Source organism: Mastomys coucha, unplaced genomic scaffold (assembly GCF_008632895.1).
Source record: "Mastomys coucha isolate ucsf_1 unplaced genomic scaffold, UCSF_Mcou_1 pScaffold5, whole genome shotgun sequence".
Classification (NCBI taxonomy): Eukaryota; Metazoa; Chordata; class Mammalia; order Rodentia; family Muridae; genus Mastomys; species Mastomys coucha.
In genome coordinates this window covers 100598491-100607586 of record NW_022196911.1, presented here as the reverse complement: position 1 = coordinate 100607586, position 9096 = coordinate 100598491, and the positions used below count along the sequence as shown (strand labels likewise).

General features: G+C 43.9%; 1 protein-coding gene across 5 annotated transcripts in view; it reads left to right on the top strand.

Moving 5' to 3' along the window:
- The first annotated feature begins 575 nt into the window (after window positions 1–575).
- The window catches only part of Kansl1 (KAT8 regulatory NSL complex subunit 1), a 134048-nt gene continuing 125527 nt past the window's right edge, over window positions 576–9096 (top strand). For 2 of the 5 annotated variants that reach the window (XM_031350964.1, XM_031350967.1), the window contains exons 1-2: window positions 1271–1476; window positions 2640–2754. The gene's annotated coding sequence lies outside the window, so the exon portion shown is untranslated. Of the gene's footprint in view, window positions 626–1195; window positions 1477–2639; window positions 2755–9096 lie in introns of those variants that run through there. The other 3 variants (XM_031350970.1, XM_031350965.1, XM_031350972.1) reach the window with 3 other exon arrangements.

Below are 9096 nucleotides of genomic sequence, written 5' to 3'. Positions count from 1 at the left end.
CTTGGTCTGCTGAGAACTCTGTCATGTCATCCCAGGAGGGATGGTAACCAGTGATTTTTGACTCAGCTTTCTCTCAATTCCTTCCTGGTCTGTGAGATGTGTGGCCTTCCCAGGCCCTCAGGACCTCAAATCTGGTTGACTTTAAAAATAAACATTTAGATAGGGTGTATATTTTGTGCCCATATACAAAATCTCTCCCTATGGCCTTCCGGGCTGGGTTCTCATCACATTGCTTCCTGGATGAAGAACCTGGAAGGGTGAGGTGAGGGGCAGGGGTTGGGGGTGACAGAGAAGAGGACCCGAGGGGCTGAGGCCAGGGGTTGATTGGTGGACTGCTGTGAAGCACTGTAGGGATTCCTATTCTTATTTCTCCCACTAGGCCCCCTTCCAGCTCGGTCCAGCCCAAGTCTCTCCTTCCCTAGGGCCGACACAGAGACAGAGAGAGATACAGAGACAGAGACACCGAGGCACCAGCATCTCTCACCCCCCCATCCCGCCCCACAGTTCTGACGGACGTCCACTCTCAGCCAATGGTGCTCGCGAATTGCCCCCGGCGGACCAATGGGAGACAGAGGAGGGCGGAAGCTTGCCCGCCCCCCACTCTAGGCTTGGTTGAGCCGTGCAGGTAGGTCTGGGGCCGGGGGAGCTGCCGTTGGCACTGCTGCCCCGGGGGGTGGGGGCGCGGCGGGTCGGGGTGATGGTGGCGCAGAGTGGCGCGTCTCGGCCCGAGGACTCTGTGGGGGGCGCCGCCGCGGGGCGGCGGGAGGTTGTGGGGTCGCAGGAGCGGGCGTCGCGGAGGGCCGGCCCTGAAGGCGGCCGGTCTGAGGACGCGGGGACGCGTGTGGGGCGCGGGGACCCCCGGCCGGCGCCCACCCTCAAGGCCTCGGCCTCGGGCCGTGAGCCGCGGCGTGCCGGGCGACGGGTGGCTGTAGGGCCTCGGGGGGAGGGCGCCGAGCGGAGCCCGGGGGCTCCAGGCCGAGCGAGGTGGGACGGACCGTGGCGGCCCGGACGGGAAGCGGCATCCCGCGGGCCGCCCCCTCCTGAGGCGAGTGGGTCAACGGCCTCGGGCTCCGGGCCGCGAGCCCCGGCCACGGCAGCCCCCTCCTAACAATGGGGACCGGGCCGGAGGAGTCGTGGGCCGAGGGGGGTGGGGAGGGCTCCGGGACGAGGGTCCGAGGCGGGGGAGGGGCGCGGACTCGAGCTCGCTGGGATCTGGACCCGGGGTCCTAGAGAGCTGGGGGTCGCGTCGCGGGGTGGGATTAGGGGTGGTGGTGGTAGTGGTGGCGCCCAGGCTTGCCTGAGAGTCGGGTCAAGAGTCAAACTCCTCAGGTCCCCACCCCCCAAAATCCAATGAGCGCTAGGCAAAGTGATGCCAAGTGTCCCTAACCAAAGCGACAAACGTGGAGACAGCAAACCCACTCCAGAGCTTTATTTTTAAAACGGGGACTCTGATTTTAAGAAATTATTTTTAAAGAGGTGAGTGTGTTATTTTTGTGTTCGTACTCAGGCAAGCCTCCATTTTAAGTGAAGCAGTAACTGGTTAAGCTGGAATTTTCATTCAGGCCTAGGACATAAGGGGTCATTTAGTCCATCCTTCTGAGTCTCTGCTAACTTAACACCTTCCATCTTCAAGATTAATTCCTCTAGTCTGCTTTAAAAAAAAAAATCTCTGGAAAAGAAGGGTCTTTTCTTTTTGCTTGTAGTACTTAAGTGAAGAATAAATGTTACTTACTTTTTCTAATGTGTCAGTTCTGAAGCAATTTTAAGAAAAGTTAAAACATTAGAGTTGTCAGAGAGGTGTTTTAGTTTACTACATAAAATAGTTGTACATATTTTTAGATCGTTAATAAATTATTTTCAGTAGTGTTTATGAAATAACTCTGGTAGTAATAACTTTTTTTCTCTGGGATTTTAGTTTTCTGAATCTTTAATAAGTAATTTTCAGGCATTTAAGATTTATGTTTTTTACGTAAAATAAATTTCTACACACATATAGAGATACACATATGCCCTTTACAAAGGGACTCTTTCTGTTCGTTTTTTTTTTTTTTTCCAAGACAGGGTTTCTCTGTGTAGCTCTCTGGCTGTCCTGGAACTCACTCTGTAGACCAGGCTGGCCTCGAAATCCGCCTGCCTCTGCCTCCCAAGTGCTGGGATTAAAGGCATAAAGGAACTCTTATATTGTACCTTTTTTGGGAGTGGGGTTGGAGACCATCTGAATAAGTAGCTCTTACCTGGCCCAGAAGTCACTATGTATACCAAGCTGGTGTTGTACTCATAGACAACAGCCTGCCTCAGCCTCCTTTGAGTGCTAGGATTAAAGTGCACCACGCCCAGCACTTGTACACTTTTTTGGCAACTAGTATTGAACATCTATCCCAGACAGAGTAAGCTATTTACATCTTCTTCTTCTTCTTCTTCTTCTTCTTCTTTTTTTGGTTTTTCGAAACAGGGTTTCTCTGTATAGCCCTGGCTGTCCTGGAACTCACTCTGTAGATGTAGACCAGGCTGGCCTCGAACTCAGAAATCTCCTGCCTCTGCCTCCCAAGTTCTGGGATTAAAAGCGTGCGCCACCACCGCCTGGCTCACATCTTTTATACTATTTTTCTATCTAAGTGAAAAAAATTCTTCCTTTTCAGATCTCCCTACTTCCTTATCCGTGATAATTGGGGAATTACTTAGTCTCTTCCTGCTTATTTCTGAGTTGTCTGAACTATTCCTGACACTATGTACGCTATTTGGATGCCTCTGAAGGTAAGATGTATTTGCTTTTGTTGTTTTTATTTTTGTTATTTTGTTATACTTTAGACTCTTTGTTCACTTACTTGTGTCTTGAGTCAGGGCTTGAGTCCGAGCTGCCCTGGGACTTTTTAAGTTGCTGAGCATGGCCTGAACTTCATGAATTTGCTGCTCTACATTCCAAATGCTAGGATTTTAGGTGCTTACCACTATGTGTAGATCTATCTAGAATGTTCTTGAATTTGCTACTCTTCCATTTTCTACAGGACACTTATCCTCAGAACTATTAGCTTCTTAGGATTTGTGTTTGTGTTATTGCTGTTCTATTGTTGCTATTCGGATATTAATGAAGTTCTTAAATTAACTCTCATTATAAGGATGAGTCCGACTTTTTACTTTATTATACCTTACATACTTGTAAAATTCTGTTCTAAGCCTGGTAGATGTGTTGGCAATTCAGACTTTGAGGTCCATTTTCAAACTGGTACTTCAGAGTCATATTAACTTGGGTGTGTCCCACTTTTGCAAATCAGTAGCTGATTCATGTGTTACAAAAGATGTGTGATTAACCATTTGTTTACTCTGACGTTTAATATAGTATATTAAGGTTTATGTGTACAATTCTTCAAATGTCCTGCTGTTCCTCAGGGCAATGTGTGAGTCCTTAATACTATTTTTTCAACAGGTGGCCATTGTGCCCTTACCTTTCACAGGGTGTGCTTCATTTGGGCAATGTGGATATGTGACCATTTGATTAAAAAATGATAGTTGTTCTTTAAGTCTCTTGTGGATCTTTCTGCTTGGAGATGGCTAAAGAACTCTCCAGTAGGACTGAGCAGAGGACAAAGCTGTGAAAAGTGAGGAGGCAAGAGGAAGGACCAAGACAGGACCAGTAGTGAAGTCTGTGTGAGCCTCGCCTTCCTTGGTAGTTAGACAGTGGTGTAGCCAAGACTGTGCTGTGGTGACTCCAGCATAGTGCAGTGGGTGAGCCAGAAGAGTGCAGTCTGTGTAACCTAAATATTGGGACTTTTGGGAAATCTTTAGGTAATGCAGACTGAATCTTATCCTCATTATGTTCTGGCTGCTATTGTTGGATAATAGGTGCTTATGTTAATATGATGGGATCCAAAATGACACATTTTTTTTCCTAGCCTTTCTCCCACAATACAGTTGGAAGGGCTGAATGGAGAAACATAGCCAGAAGTTCTGAGTGCCTAAGAACTGGAGGACCTTGTTTAATTGTGTTTCCACTTAACAGTTGTTTTGTGCCAGGACTTGCTGGCCTCTATGATCAAGTTTCCTCGGTTTTAAGGTATTAAATATACTGAGGCATACTTCTTAAAGATGATGTATAGTGTATAAGGTTTTACCTCAAATTCTTGGCAAATCTGGGATATTATAATACTGTAACCTCTATTGTTGGACCAGAGTCCTTTGGCATGGTAGGAATACATACCAAAAGTCTGTCTTATAGTGTATATGAATTATCTGTTAACTACTTGAGAATATAGTTACATGGCTGTTTAGTTTTATGTTCCCTACCAATCCTTTGATTGGTGTAAAAATGTACTCAATCTAAAGTTTGTTTTTGCTGTATAGCCTGAACTGGCCTAGAACTCAAATGAGTCAGCCTCCCAAATGTTGGGATTATAGGCATATGCCATGAATAGTTTTTCTTTCACAGTTTCCTCCCATTTTTATACTTAAGAACATTTCAAAATTACAATGTTTAATTTGAGAGAAATGGTACTTTTTCTACATTTTCTTTTTTCTTTTTTTTTTGATTTTTCAAGACAGTGTTTCTCTGTGTAGCCCTGGCTGTCCTGGAACTCACTCTGTAGACCAGGCTGGCCTCGAACTCAGAAATCCGCCTGCTTCTGCCTCCCAAGTGCTGGGATTAAAGGCGTGCGCCACCACCGCCCGGCTTTTTTTCTATATTTTCATCAGGCTGGAGTTACTTGTCTGTCTATCCCTCCCTCCCTCCCTCCCTCCCTCCCTCCCTCCTTCCCTCCTTCCTTCTCTTCCTTCCTTCCTCCTGTTCATTTTTCTAGACAGGGTTTCTTTGAGTAGCCTTGGATGCCTTAGAACTCAAATTTCAGAGATCCAACTGCCTCTGCCTCCCAAGTGCTGGAAGGGCACTAGTGGTTTTTTTTTTTTTTTTTTTTTTTTTTTTTTTTTTTTTTTTTTTTTTTGGAGCCAGAGTCTTACTCTGTAGCTCTAGCTGGCCTGGCCTAGAACTCATAGAGATCTATCTGCCTCTTCCTCCCAAGTTCTGGAATTAAGGATGTGCACTACCATGTCTGGAGGGAAATAATTAAAAAAAAAGATTTTTAATTTTATTTATATATGTGTTTGGTATGTCTGTGTGCCACATTTATGTGGGTACCCATGAAGGCCCGAAGTGGGTATCAGATCTGGAGCTGCAGTTACAGGTGGTTTGAGTCCTGGGTATCAAACTTCAGTCCTCTGTAAGAGCAACAGGTACTCTTAACTGCTGCTATATCTCTCTAGTACTGAAGATTTTTTTTTTAAAGGATTTATTCATTTTATGTATATGAGTACACTGTAGCTGTCTTCAGGTACACCAGAAGAGGGCATAGGATTTCATTATAGATGGTGTGAGCCACTGTGTGGTTGTTGGGAATTCAACTCAGGACCTCTGGAAGAACTGTCATCTCTTAACCACTGAGCCATCTCTCCAGCCCCTAGATTTTTTTTTTTTTCAAAGATAGGGTATTATATAGCTCAAGCTGGCTTCAAACTCAGGATATAGCTGAGCATGACCTTTAACTCCCCCTACCGCCACCTCCTTAGTGCTGGGATTATAGATAGGTATGACCTATATGTTAATAACCAGGTAATGCCTGGCTATTAACATTGTGCTAGTGAGCCCAACCCATTGTCTGCACCCTAGGCAGCATCTTTCCAACTGAGCTACATTCTAGTCCTGAGGGTTCTCCTTCCACACACACACCCCAAGCCCCCTCTGCCCCTTCAGGTTGCTGGTATATAACCTTGGCTGCTTGGAACTCACTAGGTAGACCAGGCTGGTCTTGAACTTATGGTGATTCTCTTGTCTCAGCCTTTTGAGGGTTGAGATTACTAGCATTCTTGGCCAATGATTTGAGTTTATTGATGTTATCTTTTTAGGGGTGAACTGTAAGGCAAACACTAAAAAACTTTGCTTATGCTAGGTGTGGTAGCACACAGCCAGGGCAACATCTTGTCTCAAAAATCAAAAAAAACAACTAACAAAAAGAATGTCTGTTATACAGTACAATAAATATATAATGGGTGAGGGATGATCCTGTTAGCAGGGCAATTTCTTTCTTTCTTTCTTTTTTTTTTTTTTTTTTTTTTTTTTGAGACAGGGTTTCTCTGTGTAGCCCTGGCTGTCCTGGAACTCCCTCTGTAGACCAGGCTGGCCTCAAACTCAGAAATCTGCCTGCCTCTGCCTCCCAAGTGCTGGGATTAAAGGTGTGTGCCACCACTGTTCTTGATAGTCTTTCACAGTTGTCTTTGTAGATGTTTTCCTTCTTTTGCTCCTAAAAGTAATTTGCCTTGCCTTGATCCTCTTTTCTCATTCTGTGTAGGAATGCAGAGTCTGTAGTAAGTTGTAAATCACTTACTGTCTGTATGTTGATGAATTTTGCAAAATGTGTGTTTTCCAGCTCTTACTAGTTTTCTGATCTCTAGTCACAATTACTTTGATATTTCCCATTAGGTATCTCTTTACATTTTAAATTTTAAAAATCAGTGTATAGTGTATTAGACACCATTATGACATATTAGAACGAAGTGGACTCTTAGAAAGTTCTCATTACTTACTTCTGCAAGTCTAACCTCTTCCTATCTTCACACCCCGATAATGGTGCCATTATCTATCTGTTCAGTCACTTAGGTCAGGGGTTTGGAAGGCCTCCAGAGTGTTTCTTGTGCCACCTTTTTTTTTTTTTTAAGATTTATTTTATTTATTTTATGTGTATGAGTACACTGTAGCTGTACAGATGGCCATGAGCCATCATGTGTGTGGCTGCTGGGAATTGAACTCAGGACCTCTGCTAGCCCCGCTCCCTTCGGCTTAATTCACTGTAGCTGTCTTCAGACTCACCAGAAGAGGGCGTCAGATCTCATTACAGGTGGTTGTGAGCCACCACGTGGTTGCTGGGATCCGAACTCAGGACCTTCGGAAGAACAGTCAGTGCTCTTACCCGCTGAGCATCTCACCAGCCCTATCTTAATCACCACTTTTTTTTTTTTTTTTTTTAAGCATTAGGCCTATGTTTGAATTACTCATTTTAAGTTGCTAATTATGTATTTTGTATGTGTGTGTGTGCACACTTGCCACAGTGTACATTGGGAGGTCAGAGGACAACTTGTAGGGATCAGATCAGCTCTCTATTTTCACGTGTGGGTCCCCATGACTGAAGCTGGGTGGTCAGCCTTGGCAGCAGACACCTTTCCTTGCTGCGACATCTTTCCAGCCTACTACCTTCTTTATAAGTGTTTTCCGGCTCACTTTCATTTCTCCCTTCTGAGTTGAGAACATCACCTTTTTGCTTGTATGACATTTGAGTTACCTCATCATTCTCTTTACCTTTGTCTTCCAAGCTTCTTGTAAATGTAGACCTTATTGAATGATCATATCTTTTTCTTTTTACTGTGGCTCTTCCAGTTTTCGAGGTACACTTTAATTGCTTTAGTCAAGCACCCATGCTCTGATAGTTGGCTCCAATCGTTTACACTTCTTTTGTGTACTTCACCCGGGCCATTATCTTTTTTAAAGGACCTTTACTACTTCTGGGAAGTTATTCCTCTTCCCTTTTGTTTCTAGTGTTTGTGTGTGTGTATCTGTGTAAATGCATGCCTTGTGTGTGAGTGGAAGCCAGAAGAAGGCCTCTGAAGAGTTGGAGTGTGTATCTGTGAAACATGCACAGTGGGTGGTAACTAAATGGATCTTCTGGAAGAACAACAATTGTTCTTTTTTTTTTTCTTTTTGAGACAGGGTTTCTCTGTGTACCCCTGGCCGTCCTAGAACTCACTCTGTAGACCAGTCTGGCCTCGAACTCAGAAATTCATCTGCCCCTGCCTCCCAAGTGCTGGGATTAAAGATGTGCGCCACCACCACCCGGCCAAGAATTGTTCTTAGCCACTGAACCATCTCTCTAGCTATCTTCTATTTCTTATTATATTACAGTTATCACCATAATATTAACAACAGAAACTACCACTGAATGTATCCTGTGGACCTCTGGTCCTCAGTGTGTGCAGTGCCGGTAGCGCTTGCTGTGGGTGTTCATGCCTAGGACATCTAATATTGAGTGGCCACTAGTTTGCTTCTCTTGCACTTTGTGTAACCCCTAAGTTCTCTGGGATCAAAGGCTGCCTCTTGTTATTTATTTTATTTTTATTTTTAAAATTTTCTTTTCTTATATTTAGTATTTGGAGTGTGTTTGGAATGGATTGTCTAAGGACATTGCCAGACTTGGGAGTTACCTCTTTATAGTTTTTGAGACAGTCTTATTCTGTATGCCATGTTGGCTTGGATTTCACTCTGTAGCTCATGCTGGTTCCTTAATTTGTAGTGATCCTCCCACTTCAGTCTCCCAGAACACAATGAAATCTACATCTTTAGGAGAGTATCGGTAGAAAAGCTGAATTGTTATATCTATTTGCCAGTCTTAGTCTTACTATTTGAAAATAAACAGAATCTGGTTTGATAAGTGTAAGCAGCTTTAGAATGAGGGTAGGCAATAGTTATAGTCACATTCTTGTGTTGAGGATCAAACCTAGCACCTAATTCATATTAGGGAAGCACTTCACCCCTCTCCTTTATATTTTTCTCCCCTATTGAACCTATGACCTCACTATGCTGGCATACACTCTATCATTGAGTTATATCCCAGCCTCTCCTTATATATTTGCTTTTGATGACAATTCAGTCATTTCAAAAGGTAACCAGAATGTTTTCATATTATTAAAATATGGAGACATTAATAATGTGGACCTGTAATATACCAGGCAAGCAATGTATTTAGTAGGGAACTGCTACAGTTGTTCTTAGATAGTAATGAGTGATTTTTGCCCTTCTTTTCTCTAGAGCATGTTAAGTATAAGTTTAGAAACAAAAAGCTTTCTCTTGTCTGTGTATATGCTGTTTGTAGCAATAGTTGTATCTAGTTTATCTACCTCTTGATTATGGTTATATTTGACCGGCAGGGGGAGCCAAAGTTACTTATGTGGTTTTATCACAACTGATTTTTTAAGTTCATCAAGAGAAAAAAGCTGCCACACGCCTTTAATCCCAGCACTTGGGAAGCAGAGGCAGGCGGATTTCTGAGTTCGAGGCCAGCTTGG